Source organism: Pezoporus occidentalis, unplaced genomic scaffold, assembly GCF_034315485.1.
Source record: "Pezoporus occidentalis ecotype Australia unplaced genomic scaffold, CSIRO_AGI_Poc_V1 ctg209, whole genome shotgun sequence".
Lineage (NCBI taxonomy): Eukaryota > Metazoa > Chordata > Aves > Psittaciformes > Psittacidae > Pezoporus > Pezoporus occidentalis.
Genome location: NW_026913953.1, coordinates 945632 through 970516, shown reverse-complemented (window position 1 = coordinate 970516; position 24885 = coordinate 945632). Strand labels below are relative to the sequence as shown.

Genomic DNA, 24885 nt, shown 5'->3' with positions numbered 1-24885 from the left:
AATAAACTTGGCAATCGCTTGATCACATTGATCGTCTCTGCGTTGTCCGTGACTCCCGCGTCAACACAGGATTACCCTCCAAAAAAAGCAGCGCTGGACCAAATTTCTTCTGCCTTGGATTTCCACTGGTATCCCTGTCACTGGGGGATCTTACAGGTTTTAATTAGAAATCGTATTTTGTCCAACCCTTCAGTCTCTTCCAGTATGGTTTTTGTATTCTGCTGTCTAACCAACACAGACCTGGCATTGATCGCTTCAGTGCTTCTCTGTGTACCATCTGTTGAAACTGATGTGATTGCTCTATAAAAGCAGTGCCCTTATTTTTTCTTTTTGAGGGTGTCCCCACTGACCACTTTCCAAGTTTTAATTGCTCATTCTGGAGAAACATACACATGGGAGATGTTGATTTGTGCTGATACCTGTGTATAAGCTTCTCCAACTTATTTGTCTTCCTCCTATTCATACTGGTCTTTCCCTAGTGGCATAGTTCTGCTTGCTGCAAGACTGGGGAAGGAGCAGGGTGCCAATGGGGAATAAACCATGGCCTCAACTCTTGACATGGTTTAGCCTTGATATACTTGAAGCAATTATTAGGTTACTCCAAATGGTGCCGTTGAGACAAAGTCTTCAGTGAACTGCCCACCAGCAGAGAACTGGGGTCTGCCCTGCCTCTTTCACCTTGCAACTGTCTGCTTGAGTTTCTGTTCACTGCTCTGGGAGATCAAGCAGTGGTGGTTTACATCACCACATTCACAGCTACAACAGCACATTTCCTCCTTCAATGTATAGTATTCTTGAGAATTCAGCCTTAAATGTCAATGATTTTAAGTTGGATGTTTGCCTAAATATAATTTCATATATATCTACTGTTTGTAAAAGACTGTTTTTTTTCCCATATTCTGCTAGTGTTCCTGTGACCACTTAGGTCTCTTTATTCTTGCCTGCCCTGAGTAACTTGATCAATGTCACAGAGAGCAAAACCTACTATGGCTTTTCTTCCCTAACTGACCCTGCACATGCTCAGTTTGCCAAGCTTGCTTCCTGCGCATTTACAGGACCAGACTGTACATTTTCCTTCTTTCTGTATGTAATGGTTAGCTAAGAAAGATGATTTCAATACTGCTTCCAACTCTGAAGTCTTCTTTCGTGGTCTTTTTCAATACATTTATTAGTTAACATACGCATACAGTCTTTACAGCACAGACAGGATCCCAGGACTCCCCTGGGACCTGGCTTAACTGGTAGTTCCATTCCACTGCTCTTTATTTCATTGCACCCAAGTTTTCTAATTCAAATACTATCATTTAATAAGAGAGGCTTAATGTCTCTGCCAGATTAGCCCATAGTTGAGTGGTTAGGACATTGCCATCTCCCTGTTGCTCTGAAGAAATTTCTAACATATGCAACATAGTCTAACAAGGGTATTGAGTAAAGAGGAGTACTGCTCTTGAGTACTGCTCTTCAGAAGATGCTGTAAAATGATATAATGTTTTAAAATACATTGGGATCCATGCCATTCTTCTGAAAGAGATTACTTGAGAACCTAAATACTAAGTAAAACTTCAAAGTTGCAGTTTCTCATCAGATTTAGGATCCACCTGCTTAGCAATTAGGCAAATAATTCCCATGTTTCATCAGGGCCTTGCTCACAGCAAGGTTTCCATTAGATGCTCACACATAGTGAATGCATGATTATAGCTGTATTAGCCAGTCCTAATTTTAGAAGCTTTGTAGGCATAGAGAAACAGATTTTTCTCTTCAAAGGTATAATTTATTCCCACTTTATCACTTTCTTTTGCAGTATGTGCAGTAAATTTGGGTTGTTATTGTGGATATTGCATGAAACCTAGAATTGTAGCAAGGCCAAGGTAACAGAGAAGGAGGAGAAGAGAGAAAATACTACTGAGAAATATTTATATTTCCTCCTGCTAATTATTGGGAGCATAAAGTCTCACCAGCTGACCTTGTGACTCCTCTAAAATTACACTGCTTATTAATCTCCTTACCTTTCATCTTTTGTGAATCTTTCCTTGTCATTTAACAGCCTTCCGACCACCTGCTCTGTACTGCTCAATCCAACATGAAGGATATGAGTGCCACGCTGGAGAGAAGCTGCCCTTGTTCTTTCCCTGTGTGATCTCTCTAGTGACTATACCAGTTGTCCTTCCCACTTTCCTGAATGTCACTTACAAGCAGTCCTGGCACAGTGCAGCTAGGGACCTCTTCTGTTGCAGAAGATATCACCATGGCTGTTTGCTGTGAACAAATGGCACGTAGAGAGGTCTGTGGAGCAGAGCTGTTGGGAGGACTGCACTTTTCATTTCTGGCAAAATCCCAGCAGCAACACTTGTTTTCCACTTCACTGGGGACAAAAAGCCAAATTTTCAAGTTAGTTTTTTTCTTTTAATTTTGTAAAGAACAATACAGAAAAGTGTAAACAGCCTTATTGAGTTTATCTACAAACGTAATTGAGAAATTCAGTTTTCATCCTATTACTACATGGTACACATAATCCAACGGCTAAGGGCATATCTTGTCTGTAAGATGCAAATGACATATGATCAGAGGCAAAACTATTCATACCTTTCTCCATCCAAAGCCTGAAGGACCAGATGCTGTTTCTCTGCTGTGTCATTGATCATCACACAAGTCTGAAGACTGAACCTACTATAGCAAGACTTGTAGCAAGACGTAACCACTCTGCGCGTGCACACACCCCCACACACCCACACATCCCAGTTCTCTGCAAACATTACTTATTCCTTACATGGAATATTCAGGGGGGGAAATGCTTCAAAACTCCATCTCATTAGGAAATTGTTTCAATACTTTTTGTATTTTAGTATGAAATGTTGATTGTCTGGAAAATGCTGCAAGTTTCATGAAATGCCATTGGATAGCTGATGTCACAATCTGACCGTCAGGTGTCTTCCTCATGAGCAGAGAGACCTTTTGCTTCTCCTCACACAGCATTCTAAATGCCCTACAGTATTTGAGCATCTTCCCCATCTCCCATCTGTTCCTTGCATTTCTCAGCACATCTAACCCCTACTGGCTTGCTGTCCAGATCTTCATGGTGTCTCACCTTACTCTTTGAAGAACACTTTTCTTCCTCCTGCAACCATCCCTTTCCTCTGTCGGGGTGATTTCCTGGATCCTTGGGCACATTCATTGTTCTCTGATCTCAGCCTCCAGCGTGATCCTAGATGGAATTAGGAAAGGATGGCAAGCAGTCTTGAAAATAACCAGGAGAGGATGGAGTGAGTGGTGAATGGAAATTTCAGCAGAATATTCAACATGCTACAATTCAAATATATCTCCAGGCTCAGTTTGTCTTGCAGCTTGTCCATCCCTATTCAGCCATGGTACAGTTACCTTCAAATAAAGATAGGGTTAAACTATGAAGAAAGAAGTAAAAAAAATTAAAACAGTCTTAATGTTGAAGGGATCTGCATTACAGCAGATACTGATGTAAACGTGTAATTTCTGTCTTTTTAGAGCTCGTTTCTCAGTGCAGTCTTTTATCACAGAATAGAGAAATATTAATTTTACTGATGCTTCAAATATTATTTTTAGAAAGCTTCCTTATTGTAAAGAAAGACTGGTGAAGTGGAATAGATGCAGGCATAGCATAGAACCAGAGGTAAACATTCTAGTTTGAGGTGACAGAAGATACCTAGTGCTTTCTCAGCAATATCTGTATGTATCCTTGTATATTTTATTTATTGAAACCTGTGCAGTGTCAAACACTTGCTCCTCAATGCAGAGGTGGTTGTCTGATAATAGTGGTGAAATGTAAAAATTATTCTAGTGAAAGAGGAGAAATTTATAGAGATCATTCTGTATCACAGTACCAGTTCTTGTAATTTCATTTGCCCTTCCAAATAATTCTGTTGTGAATTATATTCTAGAAAGAACTTTCAGAGAACTGAGGCTTTCCAACATCAAAGGAACTGAAAGCAATTACTCCTTTTATGTAGAAATGTTTTACTTACAAACAAACAAAAAAGTTATTTAGGCAACTTTATAGCCATTCTCTGTTCAATTAATGTTTAAAAGCTTTTGTCAAATGTGCTTGTGTCGTGGTTTAAACCCCAGCCAGACAGCTTGTTCACTCACTCCCAGTGAGTGGTGCCGGGCTGAGAGATCGAGACACCCCCCCCCCCGCCCCCCGGGGCTCTCCCCTTCCCCACTCCCGGAGGAACGGGGAGGAGGATCGAAAGAGTGCAACTCCTACGGGTTGAGACAAGAACAGTCCAGCAACCAATGTACAACACAAATCACCACTGCTACCACCACCAACAACAATGATGAGAGAAAATAACAAGGGAAGAGAATACAATACCACCAGCCAAGAAACGAGTCCCACCCGGAAGCCCCTGTCCTTCCAGGTAACTCCCAGTTACCCCCCACCCCGGGCATGATGTGCTGTGGTATGGAATACCTCTTTGGCTAGCCTGGGTCAGGCGCCCCATCTCTGCTTCCTCCTGGCTTCCCCTCCTCCCTGGCAGAGCATGAGCCTCACAGAGTCCTCGGTCAGGGTAAACATCGCTTAGCAACAACTGAAAACATCGGCTTCACCAACACTGTTCCCAGGCTGGAAGTCAAAACACAGCACTGCACCAGCTACCACAAAGGAGAAACATGACTGCTACTGCTGAACCCACGACATTATCCACCCCTTATTCCCTACCATTCACGTCATGCTCAGATCCCACATTTTCAATAGACCATTGCTCTCCCACATATATACATCCATATACACACAGACCAAGAGAAAAAAAATCATTTTCTTAGCGCATGGACCAATCCCTATAATGCTGCCGAGTCCATTCAGTCCATGATGTCAGGTTCCATCTCTTGTAACAATCTTTCAGGGCAGGAAAGGCTGTGTGCAGTATTGGATCGTTGCCGGCTGATGCTGGTCATTCCTTTACTGTGGAACTCATCTGGTTCTATCAAAGTTCATTCTCTGTTGGGATGATGGTTGGAGGGAAGTCAGGGCTAGTCGCTGGTGACCTGGAGACATCTGGTTGATGGGCTGTAAAAGTATTACACAGCAGGCAACAGCATACAATTAATTTCATTGGCTGTTTTCCCCTAAAATCAAATCCCCTTGAGGTATACATCGGACTTCCCCATCTTCCCGCATTTCCCACCAAGTATATCCTCGTCCCTGAACAAAAGCAATCCCACGAGTGGGTTTGCCTTTACCTGAAGCAGGAATAACCCAGACTGTCTTCCCCAGCAAATTCTTCATATGCACCATGGGAACTTTGTCCCCCTCTACAATATGTAAAAGTTCTGACTGGGCTGGGCCAGCCCTGTTGGCAGATCCTCTAGTGTTCAGCAACCAGGTGGCCTTTGGTAAGTGTGTATCCCAATGCTTGAAAGTTCCCCCACCCATTGCTCTCAGTGTAGTTTTTAACAGCCCATTGTACCGTTCAATTTTCCCAGAGGCTGGTGCATGGTAGGGGATGTGATATACCCACTCAATGCCATGCTCTTTGGCCCAAATATCTATAAGGTTATTCCGGAAATGAGTCCCATTGTCTGACTCAGTTCTCTCTGGGGTGCCGTGTCACCACAAAATCTGTCTCTCAAGGCCCAGGATAGTGCTCCGGGCAGTGGCATGGGGCACTGTATGGTTCCAGCCACCCGGTGGTGGTTGGAAGCACATGGCGCTTGCCTTGGCAGGATGTCGGCAGTGTGATATAGTCAATCTGCCAGGCCTCCCCATATTTATACTTCAGCCATCATCCTCATACCAAAGAGGCTTTAACCGCTTGGCTTGTTTAATTGCAGCACATGTTTCACACTCATGAATAACCTGGGCAATAGTGTCCATTGTTAAGCCCACCCCTTGATCAGATATAGTTTATTTGCACATGGCAGCCAGAAGGGACTAGAAATAGGGCCCTTACCAGCCTCTGTAAATAGCTCCCTTACCCATAGACAGATCCTCTGATACATGCATGTGTGAAGACAAGTAATCAAAATAAGGTGTTGCTCTTCTGCTGTCTGCATCAATCATTTTTCTTAATTATCTTCTTGTTCAAGTGTCATGACTTGTGTAATTCACTGCTTATGACAGTTTGCTGCTGAACTGAGCAATACCATGCTGACAAAGTGCCCTGTGGACATGACAGACACCACTTTCCCATTAGACTGTCATTCCATGAAGCAGCCTCAGATCTCTCTGTGGCTAGAGAGCTTTACTAAATCTTTGGCTTGTGGGGCAAAAAAGCATTACTACATCCAAGACCTGCAAATAGCCTAAAATATTGTTCCAATTCACAAAGAAGATTTATGTCAACATATATTTATTCATGTCTTGAGCCATAACTATTTTTTTTTTTTTTTATTAAAGAAATGGCTTTGTTGGCTTGTTTGCTCTTGACAGACTTTGAAGCGTAGGGTCCATTGCTGATGGTTTGGTTTCTTCTGTACCACATTGGCTGCAGACTGCTTTAAAGGGCAATCACTCATCTAATTACCCTGCAGAAGAGAGGGATAAGGGATGGCAGAACTCAGCTTCCATGGTGACCTTTGAATATTAAAGCCCGCTAACGTCATGTTCAACTTCTGAGGCTATGATTCTCATAAAGACTTGCACATGAAGTCTATTCTTGATGCTGAAATCTAAACAGGCCAACAGTTCTCATGTATGCTTCATAAATATAAGGAAAGCAAGAAGAGAGACACCCAATGATTCAGGATCATATTGATGTCTGCAGTGACTTCTGTGAAGTGGTACCAGCTCTGCTCCTCCAAGGAAAATCCCACCCCTCCTGCAGATAAAGCACAGACACTTTGCTTCATCTGTCCTTCTTAGAGTACCGAGAATGCTCTTGAGGTAAGAGTAGCTGCTAGGACAGTATTTAGGCAAACATCATTACTTTTGAGAAGAAACAGAAAAATACTTATTTACAGAATATCAGTCCTCACGGTACACACTGTTTTTCTCAGAACTTTCACCTAGCACTTGTTCTAGTTAAATGTTTAAAGAAAACATGGACCTGTTGGTTAAAAATGTGTTACAAATTCATGATTGTTCATTTTCTGCAGCACTTCCTTACTAGAGTTATCAAATCAAATTTTATGGTCTATTCACTTTAATGTCCCAGCAGTCCCATGGCTCATGTACAAGAAGTTTCAGCACACCTGATTTACTATCACACAAATTAAAACATAGTTCTGGTGATTTGGGTCAAATATCTAATTCTGGCTAGGGTCCTGCATCTTGAACAGGTGTTTATTCATTCATCTTTGCAATACATGGAATTATCTTTTCCTGCTGAGAAACTTCTTGTAATGCATGGGCATATTCCGGAATGCAGAACAACAAAAAAAAAAATAGCTTTCTCTGAGTAGTGTGCACACCAGATCTCTGTATACACCAATACTATGTTGTAGGGATTGCTTGATTTGAGTGGATGGACAGAAGCAACTTCCAGTTAATGTCTTTTATATGTCCAGTTAATGGCAGTTATAAAGTTTGCACTTGACAAGATAGCACTTGGTGAGACAGCACTACAGGCACTTGCTCTCATCAAGGACAAAAATAATGGCTCTTCCTCCCACTTGCTGGGTTTTGTGGTATTGGTTTCTTTGTACTTCTCAGGCCTTCATCTGCCTACTGGATTTAGTTGACCATTTGGCTAAGTTATCTGGGGAGAACAGGGAAAGGGAAAAGGTAGGATGGAAAGATGAAAGAGTATTGTATATAAGACTCCCCTTTCCTAAGATATTTCTTTCCCCTTATGCTTAAGATATTTTTCCTTAACCTTGATATTTTTTTCTGTTTCTAATTCAGATGATATGATTCTTTCCTGTTTGTTTTCTGCTCTGCCAATATAGAACTTTTATAATTTGAGGAAATATCTGCAGAGAAGCATGAGGTCACTGTGTTTTCGTTGTGAGGGATTGGGTTACTCTTTTTTGTTTTGCCCTCCTTTGTGAAATGCCATGCTGCATACTGCAAACCCCAGCTCTTTCAAGCTAGAAGGACTATAATACAGGGCAGAGCATCTCTGGCACTGCTTGTCACTTTATAGTGGAAAGTCAATTTCTGGAGGCAGGGGTTCAGCTGCTCTCGGAAGGAAGCTTGATCTTAATTCAGCTCAGGACTTTTTCAGTGGTGTTCAAAGTCCTAAAAAGCTATTTAAATCTACTCCAAGACGCCTTGAGCCAAATACTTGCACAAGCTAATTTTACAAAGATTTTGATCTCTCATCCTGGGCAGCCTTGCTGCTATTCAAATGAATTAAAACTAAAATGGTCAGACAATTGTCCTGATACTTTAGGTGGACTGTAGTGCTCTACATTGCTTGCATGGTTCCATTGCATTTTGGAGAAGAATACCATCTCCCCTCTTCCCCTTCCATGGAAAACCGAGTCCTGAATCATCTCTCACAAAGTGCGCTTTAACCCACCATGAATCTTCCCAGCTCCAAGTTAAGCAAGTTACTTCTACATAATAGAACAGACACTTCATCTACTGCACAAGGTTTGGCAATAGACAAAGAGTGAACATATTTTTCTATCAATATAATAGAGGTACATTGGACATGACAACAAAAACTGAAAGTATATTCCCTAGATCCTACTAAACTCTACAGGCTCAGAAAATATTATGAAAACAGGCTTTAACTATGGTATTCTGTGTTTCTTAAACAATAAGGAAAGAGGAGAAGTAACATGTTTTGTTTTTTTTTCCTGAGGGAAAATACTTTTCAAATAAATTCTAGGCCCTCAACATATAGAACATGTAAAAATAATTGCAGTTCACTTTATAAGATTGGACATAGATGCTCAAGAGACAATTGCATGTTAGTACATTTCCTGTGAGATGTACATTTCAAGCATGATACAAACCCAGACAGCTAGCATGGGGTCACTGATTCACTAAGCCGTCAAGAACAGTAAGACAAAGTCAGTGTGCTGAACCTCTGCACAGAGGTGAGTTGGATCTTAGGGAATGGATAGCTATGCTTTTTATAACCCTGACCTGAGATGTACCTGCTGCTCTCTACAGATATAGGCGGGCAGACCTGTGAACAAAATCCAGATTTATTAGCCTCATTTCACAGGCACAGGCTGGACTTTTGACCTGGCCTCCCCTATCCTTCCCCACCCAAGGAAGTGTGGAGTTTATTTCACAAAATGAACAAAAGCAAGAAGTCACTCACTACACAGTGAACACTTGCAACGTTGTTTCACAAAACCACCATGGTGGCTTTACTGGGCTCTGTAGCCCACGATAAAGGCAAGGAACAGTATGGTGGAGACCATGAATCCTTTAATACCACTTTTTGCATCTTTTTTAGGGCTGTTTCAGACATTTATGTATGTGCTTTCAGGTTGGTTCATGCTCCCTAGACAAGTCTCTGCATCGGACTTGAGTAGCAGAACTGCATCAGTGCTTGTGTGTCTGGTGGTTTATCACAGTTTAAGGGTTCAAACTTTGGCCATTTTCAATTTACTCTTTCTTGTTTGACTTTTCCTAGAAGCTGGAGGTGGAGAGAGACTGCCCACTGAACATATTCAATGAAGGGTTTCTCTATACGTTATTTATCAGGGTATCATACAGGGGAGCTCAGGGTATCATACAGGGGAGCTCCAAACGACTCCAGTAGTAGAACTGAAATTGTTTCCTTTCAGGAGTCTGTGTAGAAGGTATGACATACATACAGTCTGCACACATACTTTGCATTTATCCTGTCAGGCTTTACACATTACTGCATCGAAGTACAGCCACTAGATGATTAAAAGAATAAGCAACAGCCCCTCTCAAAGGGGGAATGTGAACTGAGCAATTTCATCTCTCCTGCTTTTGATAAAGACCTTGTGTCAGGTTATTCAGGAAATTTTGACTTGCAGCATCCTCCTGAATCTGACAGCTTGACTCTGCAATCTGGATATCCAGCCTTCAGCTGAACATGTCTTCACTTTTGGACCATCTTCTCTAATACAAACAGTAAATCCAGACTCAATCTTACATGCCTCCAAATTGCTTGCTTTTACAGTATCACAGTATCACAGTATGCTAGAGACTGGAAGGGACCTCGAAAGATCATCTAGTCCAATCCCCCTGCCGGAGCAGGAACACCTAGATAATGTTACACAGGAATGTGTCCAGGTGGGTTTTGAATGTCTCCAGGGAAGGAGACTCCACAACCTCCCTGGGCAGCCTGTTCCAGTGTTCCGTCACCCTCACTGAGAAGAAGTTTCTTCTCAAGTTTAAGTGGAACCTCTTGTGCTCCAGTTTGTACCCATTACCCCTTGTCCTATCATTGTTTGCCACTGAGTAGAGCCTGACTCCATCCTCGTGACACTCCCCCTTTATATATTTATAGACACTTATAAGGTCACCCCTCAGTCTCCTCTCCTCCAAACTATAGAGACCCAGCTCCCTCAGTCTTTCCTCATAAGGGAGATGCTCCACTCCCTTAATCATCTTTGTTGCCCTGCGCTGGACTCTCTCCAGCAGCTCCCTGTCTTTCTTGAACTGAGGGGCCCAGAACTGGACACAATATTCCAAATGGGGTCTCACCAGGGCAGAGTAGAGGGGAAGGAGGACCTCTCTCGACCTACTAACCACCCCCCTTCTTTGTACCTTTAACAGAGGTTTTATGAAATAGTGCCATTAGAGCAGAAGTTGTGTGACATGCATGGAGCTGGTAAAAAATAAGAGGGGAGGACTTGCTAAAGGTTTTTAAAGGTTGAATGTGTATTATACTTCTTTTTTTTTCAGTAAAAATGAAGCCTTTTCAAATCTAATCCTGTCACAGTTCTCTACTGAAACCTCAGTATGACTTCAGATAGCATAAAAAAGACTTACATGTAGTCATAGCCTTGCATTAGTGATGTTACTCCTGGTCTGGAAATCTGGCTGCAGCTGGAGTTAATAGTAGAAGAGATGAGCTTGAATCTTAATCATTATGTGGTTAGTGGACTTCTGAAGTTTTTTCACCACCTTTGCTTGACAATGCCTAACAACATGCAGTTTCTACAGGTTGTCTTTGACCTCAATTTCAGTTTGATTACTTCCCACCAAAGGAACTTTTCCTCATTCATGCTCTGAACCTGGTTAACAGACATATGCGCTTCTGGTTTTCTTAAATAATTTGCGTGATTAGGTTTCTTTGCTGCCATCAGGGACAGCAGTTTGTATGACTGCAAAGGGAAATACTCAATAAGAAACATGGCACAGCCACCATGTATTTGAGATGAACTTCAGTACACTTGGGATCTTGGCTTCATTTTCAGTGCTGCTTTGAGTCTTGATTTAACCTTTTAGATAACAGCACTGAATTGGCAATTGCACAGTTCAATGAAATTTAATTTGGTCAATTTAATTTTCACAGTTTTGCTTTTATACACCTTGTAACTTAATCCATCCTGAGAAAGCAGTAGTATGGTTTGAAACATATACCAAACCGGTAACTTTCACATGAAAATCACTTGAAACAGTATTTTTAAAGGAGGTCATTTTCTTTCATATGAAACTCTCAATAGGGAAAAATCTGAATTTTCAACAAAATTTCAGGTTTGAAGAGACTAACTATGCTTGAGAAGAGCCCCAGCTTTTGAAAAATTTTTACCCTTTTACAGTTTCTTCTCTCTAGATGAACGCAAAGAAAACTACTCTTTGAATGACTCTGCATGTTATGTTCATTCCTACTTGCCTTAGAGTTTGGTCCTACGTGTATTGTTTTAAAAACCTAATCTGATGAAACCACTGATTACACATAAGGGTTAAAAAGAGATGAATGAGTTAAGGTTTAGGATTAAATTTTAGATTAGGACTATGTCTCTTTCAGACTGGAAAAGAGAAATGAAAAGATAACTAATTTTAAATAAATAAATTATAAATAAATAAATAAATAAATGGCGAGAGGTAGAGAGCACAGCTGTTTCTTTTTCTGGAAAGCTGCTTATTTTTAGCTGGGTTAGTTTTGTAGTTAACTGGCTCAGCCTTTGTACTGCACCTGAGGAAAGCTATACTCTGTGAGGGTAGATAAATGAGATTCACAGCAAATGGGTTGGTTCCCAGCAATAGGAATGCTGTCCTGCTGCACAAATAGAACATACTTGCCAGTGCATGTGCCTATTTGGTGGAATTATTAAAATATACACATCAAGGAGAAGAAAATTTATCAAAAAACAAAGCATACAGCCAACACTGTGTTGAGTAAGGTCTGATCCAAAACCCACTGAGGAAGGTGCTGTACATTTCTGTGTGATTTGAAGGTCTTTTTTCTATGAAATGTCAATTGTTTGACAACTCAGATCAAATTTCTGTTTGCATGCCTGACAATGCAGGTGAGCTCTCAGTGGGCTCTTTTGCTTGGCCTTAGCAGGTTTGGCACCTAGCTGCTACTGGCAGCAGTGGCAGTTGAATACCTAACTCATCATCTTTGCATGGGTGTTCCCATTATCCAGGAATAAGGGTATCTGTTAAATAATTTTGCTCTTGGCCTGTCTCATACAAATATGATGTGGATGCATAAGGTAACCACCTGCACCAAAACCTGAATTTCCATTTATGAGCAACTGGATAGTCCAAGAACTGTGTGGAAGTCTTAGTTAATCATGTAAAACTGAAAATGAGTTTCATGTTCTGTGACCGTATTTTGTGCCAAGTCATGGTGTGGTTCTTACTGTTTGTCCTCTGGCTGATGTCTTTTTGAACGCTGTCTGTGGCTGAGCCATGGTCCTTGTGTAAATAAGAGGACTTTGCTCCCAGCCGGAGACGTTACTTGAGAGTGACAGAGCTGCTTTTCACTGTGTGCTGGTGCATCACACTGTTGTGCAGCTGGTGATGGAAACTGGTCCTGGAGCTTCCCCACACAAACCCTGGAGCGGAGAAGGGAGGGCTGAGCCCTGGATCCCAGCACTGTGCACTGCCTCTCCACTTTTTAATGTCTGCCTCTATTTTTGCTCTTCTGTGCTCTCTATACGCAGTGGTGTGCTTGATCAAAAGGAACGCACTGCCAAAACTGAAACATATATATATATATATATAAATACACCTCTTTTCTGCCTGCATAAATAAGAGAAAAGCACACATATCACGTGAAAGCAGAAATAATTTGCTGTTTGACTGCACATCAGGCTTCTCAAAATGCATTCTCATCAAACAGTCAGGAAACATTATGGTTTTATTACCAAGGGAAGGCTTTCACTTTTATTATTTTTATAGGGGAAATTGTTCTGGATTCCATAAAATACAATCTCCTAACTAAAGAGACTGCTTGTTTTGAAACTTTTGGCACAAAATAAATTACTATTTCAGGTGCATAGCTTTTATAATCGCACAGATTATCTCTAGTTAGCTTCTGTGAAGCAGGTAGTTCTCGTTATGTTTATTTGTTCAGAAGCACCCACCTCAAATTCAAGGTACTCACGTTAATACACTAGTACAAGATGGTGGGAAAGCATTCAAAAAATGTTTATACACTTCACTGATGACCCACAGAATGGGTTTATGCTGCCTGGTGGTGCTACAGCCATGAGCCCATACTTAAGCTGCTGCCCAGAATAGAAAGGGAGAAGATAACCATAAATGCCTTCTGCCCCTTTTGGCTCCCTTACCAATTCACTTTTAACATTTCCACACACTTTTTTTTCTTTCCTTTCTTTTATCCTATGCTCTAGACTCCTCTTCCTTTACTCAAATTCTCTGTTCTTAGACACATGTCTGAAAGTCTGAAAACCCTTCATGATGTTCCCATTCATGCTCCAATTTCCTGTTTCGTCCATATGCTTTTGGTCCCTATTCTCTTTCCACATTTGGTTAGTTTGGCTCTACTACTCCCTATTTATTTATTTTTTTTTAATGTTCATTTTGCTATGACAAATTACCCATCCTTTCCCAGGAACTATGGGAGATGTGATAGTACCTCTATTTCCCCCATTTCCTCTACTGCAAACCAGGAATTAAACCCTTGAGGTAGATTGCAAAGCATTTTCACAGTATGGAAGAAGTAAACCCATTGGAGCATTTCTACCCTTTCCTTCCTGCTGCACCATCTCCTACTTCAGCAAGGGAGCAGGTGTGAGATCTAGAGAGAGGGATGCTTTGGGGTGCATCCAGCCCTCGTCTACCTCCTTTTGTAAAGCAGGATGGTGTCAGCTTGACAGCATCTGTTTGCAGCAGGTGTAAATGCTTCTGTAGCCAGGTCCTAGCTCTTCCATTTAATTTAAAGCAGTACAAAGTGTGTGATAGAGATGTAGTCTAAAGATATGCTTTGTGTGAAGTGCTCTTAACTAGAGGCCCGATCCAGCATCAGTTAATTTAGTGGGCAGTCCAGTGATGGCTGGAATAGGCTTCCCTGCAAGGTCTTGCGTCATCAGCCATTCCACAACTCGACAGGGTCTGATGCCAGGGAGTCTGCTTGAACCAAAACAATGATCAAAGGGCCCAATTCTCTTCATGGATCCGTCTGTCCAACATCCCATCTAGTTTATAAGTCCTGTAGATGTGGAAGGCTCCCTTTTGATTGTTATTGGTCACCTTTGAAGTGTTGTAGCCTTTGACAGACCTCAAAGTATCTGAAGCAGCTCTCCAGCTATGACAGACTTTGTGTGCATCTCTGTATATATATGCATGCCTTGTATAATGTCACCTTTTCTTACACTTATCGAGGATTTTTCATTTGACTAAATTTCATCCTATAATGCCCAGCCATACATGCTCTCCCAGTATCTTCTACTTCTAATATTTTAAGCTAATCCTTGTGAAAACAATTATTTTCTCCATAGTTTTTCATCCAGCTGTACAGTAATTGTCAATAAGTTTTAAGCATCCTATTTTATGCCCAATTACAGGACAATGATTTCCACATACAAGACAAATGTGGAGATACTGGCTTTTTCTCTGTTGGTCTCATGTTCAATCTTATGTACATAAAAAAGGGCATCTGTCAAAAAGAAAGCAAGAAATGCTCATTCTAGTTTGCGCATTTATGTGCCTGATTTCTTACAGATTTCTGTAGCTCTTTCAGAATAGCTTCCTATTAATGTCTAGAGAGTATTTATTTGCTCTGTAGTGCACCAATTTCCAAGCCTTATTGTATGTCTGTCTTATGTCTGTAACCACAAGGTATTTTCCATCTCTCTTACAATGCAACTGTGATAAAGACACAGCAGTTGATCAGTAATTGAGTCCTTCTGAAAACTGTTTTTCCTTCATTCTGATCTGAAGCTGAGCTCGCATTGAACGTTAAATAAAGGTGAAGTCTCTGGAGGTGAGAGACACATAGTAGCAGGACAGGTGTCATCTGAGGGAAGAGAAAATAAGCTGAAAAGAGTATCAGCACAAGAAACTCATTTAATTTGACCTAGCTATGAATATTTAGCATTTTATATAGAAATACAGAAATGTAATCAGCCTTATACATTCCAATGCTCTAGGAAGTACAGGCTGTCTTCCATGTGTTATCTGTGAACATGAGAGATTGAGGAGGCTTTGGAAGAGAAGCAGCAACTCATGAAAAGATTTTTCCAACCTGTATAGATCAAATTAACTTTAAAAATTGGATTCCTAGAGTTTTTACATTGGAAATTTTACATTGATTACTACCCAGGACACTCAGATGCCACTGAAGGTCCCACATCCTGAAGAAGCTGAAAGCACAAAGGACAATAAAAAAAAATCTCAAAATATTCTGTACTGAACTCATTCTTAAAAATGCTAACCTATCTTCCTACTGTGCATGAGATAAAATGAAACTTCAGAATTTACTCTGTGTCCCTTGTTGCTTCTGACAGGCAAGTAGTTCTTGCTGTGCTTCTTTCTGATCACAACTCACATTTAGGTAATTTTACTTAGGTCTTGCATTCACTGATGTTTTTAAGACAGCTGCCTTTTTCTCTTTGATTTCACTTAATGTTAAGAAGCAAATTAGTAAGAGGATATATAGTAAGCAAGTAAGAATTAAGATGATAAGGACTCATTTTCTCCTTCCTTCTTTTCCTGTGAAAGTACCAAATAGGAACAGAGGCTGTAAGAGGAATCCAAATCACTTGTTAGCCTGACACTGCTGCCCTGTGCAGTACCTCAAAATTTACTTCTCCTCCTTTCTTTGTGTGTTTGTGCTCACAAATGGGAGGAGGAAGATCTTGCACAGCCTGCAGAGGCTTCCAAGGTCTCAAATGAGAGCCAGGAAGAAACTGGAGACCTCCTTCCTGCATTCACCCACTTTATTGGCACAAGGCTCAGGAAGAGGGAGCATGAAGGAGCCCATCTTCACACCGATCTGGGGCCCAGTGTAGCAGGCAGAGGTCATACACTGCCTTCTAGGGGATGGCACTGTCTCTGAGGCTTTCACACTCCTTTCTGTTTGCCATTCCTTTCTGCATCAAATCTTCTCATATCCATCAGGATCCAAGTCAGATACCAAGTTCATGCAGCCTAGTTAATGGATGTTCCACATTGGTTATTGCTGCTTTTCTTGTGTCCCACCCAAAATAATTTGCCACAGTAATGTAAAATTTGTTTTAGGAAGGCAAAACCAACATTTTGCATCATGCTTAAACTTCACTAAGAAAAATATCCCCTTGTATTGTTTGTTTTGCTCTATGTACTGCAAGCCTTATGATACAGTCTTAACTCCTTTCACAGGTCTGGGATTCTTCCTGTTAAGTGCCTGCATCCATCCTTAGCAAGCTTAAGAACTTGCAGATAATTGTGACCACAGAAACTAAGTGCTTTGTGACTGGGCAGAATGGTCCTCTCTTCACACAATTTACAATGCAGATTATTGGGACTATTGACAGATTCATTCATTTGCCACCTTCAAGCTATAATGTGGCAACTGTTAGCAAATACTGACTTTATTTATGGTGATGGCTGTAGTTTTGGCACAAAACAAGAGTCTGGCCAAAAGATTCTTTCCTCCCCTATGTATTTTTATTTATTTAGATACAAAATTGTAACCGTTCCTTTCCATAGCTGAGACATACAAATTTGACAGCATCAGGACTGTTCATAAACAGCTTAAGCAGCTGATCTTGTCCTAGGTATGGGCTCTTGTTCACTGTATGCTAGAGTACCTGTCTTCTGATGTGATTAGCATAAGAGTGGTTTCACAACATTATCCCTGGTTGACAAATCCTGTCTAAGGGTTACCTGTCCCTAATGTCTCCTGATTCCTCTTTCCTTAGAGGTTAAGAAACCTCAACCAAACCTTCTCTTCGTCCAAACAGTTTTTAATGTGACAATTAGAAAAAAATATGTATCATGTAACAGTGCATGCAGACAAATGGTTCAGCTGGTATAAATATGGTATTGGTAAGGGAATCGCTGCAGCAAGCCCCAGGCAGGGTAGTGGAGAGCCTAACCTCCCTTACACTGCTCTTGTTGTCTGTAACAGAGGATTACAGCCTAACAGCATCTTCTCTGAGCAGGGCCCCCTGTTATATGACAAGTCTGCATATCCTCTTTCAATAGTAAAAAACATTACTATACCTTGTTCTATGTGGCAAGGGTCAAAATATAAAATGAAGATTCTTATCCACATTCATCTTGTGCCATGTCTTTATTGAACTGACTGCATGTGGAGCATCTGCTGCCCCTCTGGATTTTGTTGGTGATTAGGCGCGCTCTGCCCACAGAAAGAATCAATGCCAGAGGCTTCAAACCTGCCAGGATGAGGTCCTGCTTCCCGAAGGGAAGACGGCAGAGTACCACTGCCTCCAGGTATACTTTGGAAGCTAATGTATTTTCCACCAAATCAAAAGAAATGGGAAAGCACTGACAAGGCCAGTCTCTTTATTCTGATGAACACTGTGCTGAAATAGATGGCCATTAAACAAGAAGTTTAGTTGTTTGGGGTTTTTTGTTTGTTTATTTAGTTAGACTGCATTGGTCTTGAGTAGCACTTTTTTGCCCTCAGTGGAAAAAATCTACTTATCTGGGAGAAACTTCTGTTATTCCTCATTTTGAGTTTTCTGATCAGGAGATCTCCAGCTATAATTCATAATTATCACTTTGGGCTTTTAATAACAGACAATCTGCTGACTAACAAACTGAGGTGTGGAATTTTTTTCATAATGACAGCAATTACAAATTGGACTGACTGTATAAAAAGAGTGGGGGATGAATGCTCCATCACTTGAAATCATTAAATCAAGCAACTGTCTTTATAAAAGATATTTTCTATATCAGCCAGTAGTATGAAGATGGATGCAGGAGCCGCAGAGAGGATTTATATAACTGAGGTTATTCAGAAGGTGAAATGAGATGCCTGTAACAATTGCTTCAGGTCCTAACCTATCAATCAAAGGGCATTAAATTTCACTCACTGAGACAGACATCGGATTATGTAAAACAGAAGTAGAAGGATTTCCTTGCTTGTAAGGGGAGAACCTGGAAAGAATAATAACCCTGGATAAGAATATTATGCTGACCTTCTTTCAGAACATCTACAAAGTTATAGTGGAACTTCTTAAGGCTAGCATACGCATCCTGATTATGCCAGCTGAGATGAATGCTTAAAATAGAGTAGATTATGAATATGTAACTGATTTTATGATCTGAAAAAAAAATGCTTCCTGGTATTTGGAAACCCTTCTCCATTAAACTACAAGATGGACAATGAAAGACTGTTGTTAGAGTGTTTTTAAAGAAGCTCATCTTCATATTTCCTATGCTTTTTATAACAGTGCTTTGCAAAAGAGACCTTCTGTGCTGCCTCTGTCTCATTAACAACCTCAAGAATCCTTTTTTTTTTCCCACTGCACTGTGAAACAGCTCCTGCTTTCTGTTCTGTCTCTGGGTCTAGAAATCTGGGACTAGGATTTCCCCACGATAAAATGCATGAAATGGAAAAAATGCATATTCATTTTGTCTGTTGGCTGGGGCTGCTTTTAAAAGCAGAGGGATGTGTGGGTGGAGGATGTGAGAAGGGTATTTTATACTGGCATATACATGTGCAAACAGCTATTCAGTGATTTGTAAAGACCTGAGCTGAACAGCACCCAAGACATTTACAGGTTTTTTTTCTCAAATCTCCAGTGTTTGAAACCAGGCAGATTCAGCTCCTGATAACTGTTCTTATCAGTAGGGTTGCAGACCAAATGTTTTTTAAACTGTCCTTCAATCAGTGTAATTGATTGATAGCCATTGATTAAAGAGTCATGTGGACCAGTGCTGACTAGTTCAGTCTGGAAGGGGATGGGCAAGAAACGGGAATTGCTAATGTCTACATGTAATTTTTAAATTGTATTATCAATCAGACGGCTAAAGGCTTCAACATGTTCTCTGCTAGATTTGGAAAGGAGAATAATATTTGTGGCAGGTAAAGTTGTCCTGGAGGTTGCGAAAGCATATAGGTTCTACTTTTTTGTCATGCTCTGCTGTCCTAGTTCACACTTTTCTTGGGTTTGGGTATTGTACCTGGCACTGTATGTTAAAGGAGAACATCCCTATTACAAAACTTCTGTGTCAAGCTAGGTCTTTTTGCTGGTTGTCACTGTAAAAGGGAACTTACATGAATGTGGCTGTAAGGGCTTTATAAGATCCTTTCATATACAAATCATGCACTTTGGTGGGGCACAGAAACTGCTGCATCACTGAAAGATTCAGCTGTTCAGCAAGGTTCAGTAAACACGGAGTTAATAATCTATAGTCATGGCCTCTCACGTACTTTCCAGATCTAAGCCCGGAATGGGATATTGAACCTTAAAAGCTTTTTCCAGGGGCAAGTGTTGTGGGCCTGTGAGAAGATCACTACCTCAGCAGAACAAGATTTCTTCTGTGTCTTTTTGGGTGGCAACAGGAATCCACAGGAGGTGGAAATGAGAGCAGATGCATTTAAAGCAAGCATCTTGGCTGACTCTGAGCTAAGGCAGGATTGGAAAGAGGGAAGGCCTGAGCAAAAGACAAATGAAAGCGGTAGCCCCCTTCCTGCTAGAATGGCCAAAGAAGAAAGAGGCTGATTCACTGAGAAGCTCCTTAGTTGGGAGAAAAGCAGTGTATATCAGGGATGATTAGCAGAGATAAGAAGCTATGGGATGAACACCAGAAAATTCTGACTTAAATCTGAAGGCTATCAAGGAAAACTAGAAAGCACACTGGGAACCCACCACACCACAGCCTCATGAAAATCCTTTTTGGGTGACTTTTTGCCAGGATTGTATCACCTTTATTTTTTCCCAGGAAATCATCACTGTCACAACTGTAGTTGGTGAAAGGTTTTTGGTAGATTTTTTGGAGTGCATTGATTTCTGTCATTGCAAACAACACTTTGCTTTCAAACCAGACTCTGAAACACTAGACCCAGATTCTGTTATTAATTCCTGATGTCATTAAGAGATGTCTTCTCTGTCTGTGATGCACTGACATTTATTTTAGAAGTCACTGACATGATTAGAGCTTCGATTCGATTTTCTAGCCAACATGGTTGGCCCAGGATCCCCAGGAGCTTTGTTTAAAGTTAGCTTCCTAAATTCATGTCTTAGCCATCTAGTAATTGAAGTAATATTTTAAGATTCTTAATGCCTAGTTAGCAGTTACCAGCCTCTCAACACTTTCTTTGGCCACACTGTTTATTTCAGTGCTCAGTAAGGTTATGAACAACTGTAACTCTTGGTCTTCCTCCTAAGAAAAGCCTTTCAGCACTGCTCCACATAAAACCAAGGAAAGCTGTATAGGCTGCAGAACAGGCAATTGTACTCCTCTCTTTTAGCACACTGTAACTCTCTTATGTGCAACATCTGCAGCTTCACCTTAGAGGTACAGAGGGTCCCCCAAGGAATGCAGCAGGCATAGACTAGAGGAGTGAGACTGATAACAGTAAGGGATCTGAATTTTGCAGCAGAATCTTCTTCATAAGCCCCTCCAAAAAAGTATGTGTCACTTTATGCAATCATTTTCAAGAAGTCTCCAAAGTTTTCAATTCAGTCTAATTTGACCTTCTAGAGGCCAAATTTAATACCTACCTACTAGCTGAGTGACATGGTTCTCCTACCTGCACTGGATGGCCTCTGAAAATATATCTGGCGTTTCCACCAGGAGTAAATGAGGAGAGTAACTAGGGTAGATGACTCTATAACAATATGCTTCTCACTCTCCAGACTGAAATACTGGAGCTTTTTTCTGAACTCATGCCTTTTTTTCATACTGGATTATTTACAAAGCATCAGAAGATTTTTTTCTCTTTAGATTTGGGATGCCTAAAAAGACATGTACTTTACAGTAACTACAAACAACCTCAGAATCAGACCTTACATGTTTAATCTGGAAGTGCAGAGGTAGACAGTCCTCCTGCTCATGCTTCAGTGAACTAACTAATCTTTAAAGAACAGGGATTAAGGAGGAGCTTTGCCCATGAACAGGTTAGACCTGGATGTCTAGCCCTGACTGTACAAATTCCTTGGAGGTGTGTAGTACTGATGACTGTCCAGAAGCAGGATACTGGACTAAATGGTGTCACACCATATGTAAGAGCCAGGGCTGCAATTTCCAGGTAAATTTCCACTGCAAAATTATCCTTCTTCCTTGTTTTTTTTTTTTTTTTTCTTTATTTCTTCCATGTACATTATAAATTGTTCTGTTTGTTGGAGTATTGATACTGGTGTGTGGTAATTTGAACGAGCTGGGGTTTTGCCTACTCTTATTTAGTCAGTGCTCATCTTTTCCCTGGCTCTGTGCAGAAGCCTCTTCAACTAAAGAAGGCAGAAGAAAATTTGTGTCTCTGTGTCTGGGGGGCTGTAGAGAGGAACCTGCCAGTAAATGGGAAAGGCTGATGAATCCTCCTGAGTCCTTTTATCTTAATTCAGGTTTTATTTAGACATTCCAATATTATTCAGTACAAAGGGAGAACTACTTCTTGACACCAGCATTAGAAATAATAGTATTTAACACAGAAGACCTTTGTACATACTCTTTTTCATTTAAGTTACTAAGATATAACACGGGCAAATTCTTCTAGTATTGAATAGCATGAATGGAGCTGACAGGGTTACTAGAATCACAGAATTATATACTAGTTAAGGTTGGGAAAGAACTTTAAGACCATCAAGTCCAGCCATTAACCTAGTGCCACTAAACCATGTCCTTGGTACCACATATTGTATATCTCTCTATATACGTATATATACAGATATATACAGCTTTGACTATAACATTTCAGGCACTGGCACCGCCTGAGAGCTCTTTGCAGCTGCAGCTTGTGCATTTTGCAGTAAAATTTCTCCCTCCTTCCCTTTTCCCTCAGCTTCCCCGCCCTCAGAGAACTGACACGTTTTGCACTGACAACGTTGAGTGTAGCTCCTGAGGGTTTAGCATGTCAGGCTGCTTAGGTTTCTATTATTACGCAGTGGCTTAGAAGGCAGTGCTTTGCCACCTAATTACAGAGACAATCTGTATTAAGACCAGGAGTCTGGATGCCTCTTTCTGTACCAGCTATTCTCCCTCCTACTCAAGCCTCCTCCGACACTCTTACTTATTTAATAGCTTCTTTTGGTAGCCTTCGTTGCTCTGGTGTCTGATTATCTTCTCTTTCCTGTGCTACATATTTGTTTGTTTCAGAAGTGAGGGGTCTGAGTCGTGCCTGCAAGGATTCCCATGCATTACAAAGCACTTACTGTATGCTGCATCGTCAGAAGAGGTAAGAAGAAATTCCTGAAGCTGCCTGCTAGTTCTCTCGGGTGGGTTTTTGGTGGGGTTTTGTTGTTTTTTGTTTTTTTTTTTTTTTCCCCTGTCTCTTTTTCTTTTTTTTTTCCTTTGTTTTGATCGTGTGTGCACATTGCTTGTCTTACAAGCCGTGCAGACTCTGCCATCTAGAGCACTGAGTGAGATCACTCCAGTTTGCCGTTTTTCCTTTTTCCACCTCTGCGTGTCTGTGTATCTCCCTGTCTCTCTTCTCCCCACGATACAACTCGACCCCCCTCCTGAACACGCACGCACATATACAGAATCCGGGCTTCCTAGTATGAACTTGAAGACTTACAGTACCAAAATGCATGTGTTACCTTGGGATGCACTAGGATCAGAATGCTTGAAAAGCCTGCAGGCTGCTTAGTCGTCCAAGACTGGGGTTTTTAAACCAAACAAGAAAAGAACAAGTTATTTACTTTTTTGTTGTTGTTGTTTCTTTTTTTTTTTTTTTGGCTTTTTTTGGGGTGTTTTTTGTTTTTTTTTCTTCCCCCTTTTTTGTGCTTTGGATATTACTGAAAAAGGAGTCTCAGGGATCCACACACTTGGACTTTACTGAATCAGGCTGCGTCTGACAAACAATCTGTTCTGCATTTTGGTTTGCTAGAGAGCAACCAGGATTTTTCTGATTATATCTGCTTTTGAAAAAAAGGATGCACGGCATAGAAAGAAGGTCTAAGTGCCTGTCTGAGACTATTTTACTGAACGTGGGATAAATGTAACTTCTCAAAGGTAAGTGCAAGGCTTTTTTCATGTGTCTATACAAACTATATAGCTACAATATAAACCACATATGGATATGTACAGAAAACATTTATACACAGTTACCTCTGATGACAAAAATAATCTGTTATGCATTTTATTAAAAGCATCAGGTAAATGTCTAACTTTATTTTCCTTTTCATGTTAGCCTGTTCATGTAGAGAAATGAATGTTTGCTTTCTGCTTCCCTTGGCATGAAAAGGCAGTTCAAAAAGAATATTTATTTTTGTGTCAGTAGGGATTTTTTTTAATGGCAGTTTTGAAACTGGTTGAAAGAGGTTTAAAAGAAAGGATAATAATTTGGTTTCTTCAAGAGGAAAAACTGAGTAGTAAAAGCTGTGAAAGTGGAGGAATTAATTAGTAAATCCTGCAAAACTAGGGAAGAACTTTGCTGGACAGATCAACTCTGCTTTATATGAAACCACACACTAAAAGAGTGGGGACCTTGGAAAATGTCATATGAAGAAACAGAGGTATAGAGAAAGGAAGAGACTGTGGGGTGTGGAGGTGCAGTGGAAGTCCACGTCAGTGTCTGCTGTCACAGAGCTTGGTGTGCTTGGTAAGGTGATGCCACCCATTGAGGGAAACCCAGAACTGGCGAGGTGGGCCTGTGGGGGATGGGGTACACAAGTAGGTAAATGCTATGTCATGTCTGTCTGACGTCATCAGACATATATGCTTTCAGCAAGGCTGTGTACAGAGAATTTGAATGGGATGAAGCATCTAAATGGCAGACAGGACAAGATGTAGCAAAATGGAAACTGAGTCTCTCCCTGGCTTGCATGGACATATGCACAATTTTGAATCACAAAGCAAGTGCATGGCTGAATAAAACAAGAAAGAAACTAAAGGGGAGAGCATAAATCAGTGATGAAGTCAAAAAGTCCCATTATGATGGATTAGTAAACTGGAAATGTAAAGTGGTCAGTTGGGGTGATGTATGTAAGGAAGGGTTCTTAAACTGGGTAACTCCTTCCTACCCAAAGGAGGCAAATAAATAGCACTGATTTAAAGCAAGAATAATTTTTTGATAGGGATGATATAGTAATTTTGAGGGAGAGCCATGAAAATATTAAGAAGAGTCAAATTTATTTTTCTACCCTATCTTTGGGATTAATAGGACAAAATAACACTTCTGATGAGAAGACACAGGAAAACAGTAAGCATCACTTAAGTTATAAAGTACACAGTAAATTAAATTCACACCTTTTATCTTCATTATACAATGCTTACTATGGATAAGTCCAGCAGCCGCCACACAATTGTCGCTGGTATTTTCTATTCCTTGGGAAAGAGGAAACATTGACATGCAGGGTATCAGTTTCCTATTGGACCTTGCTGTGTACAGAAGCTGTACTAAGGCAAATGTGAGCTTGTGTTGACAACAAAGAGAGACAGATCATCACTTTTACTTTTCAGTATTTCAGGTTGGTTACCATTTATTTCCCTGTTAACAG

General features: G+C 40.7%; 1 protein-coding gene and 1 long non-coding RNA gene across 3 annotated transcripts in view; one reads left to right on the top strand and one right to left on the bottom strand.

Moving 5' to 3' along the window:
* Positions 1–2817: 2817 nt before the first annotated feature.
* Positions 2818–22590, bottom strand: LOC134163874 (uncharacterized). Its single transcript, XR_009964879.1, has 3 exons — positions 22455–22590; positions 11089–11178; positions 2818–3202 (listed from the first exon to the last, which is right to left on the bottom strand). It is a non-coding gene; the product is annotated as an uncharacterized LOC134163874 (long non-coding RNA).
* A 125-nt stretch (positions 22591–22715) lies between these two features.
* Positions 22716–24885, top strand: part of LRFN2 (leucine rich repeat and fibronectin type III domain containing 2) — a 218012-nt gene continuing 215842 nt past the window's right edge. Inside the window, exon 1 of one of the 2 annotated variants that reach the window (XM_062619077.1) lies at positions 22716–23398. The gene's annotated coding sequence lies outside the window, so the exon portion shown is untranslated. The remainder of the gene's footprint in view (positions 23399–24885) is intronic. The other variant, XM_062619076.1, reaches the window with a different exon arrangement.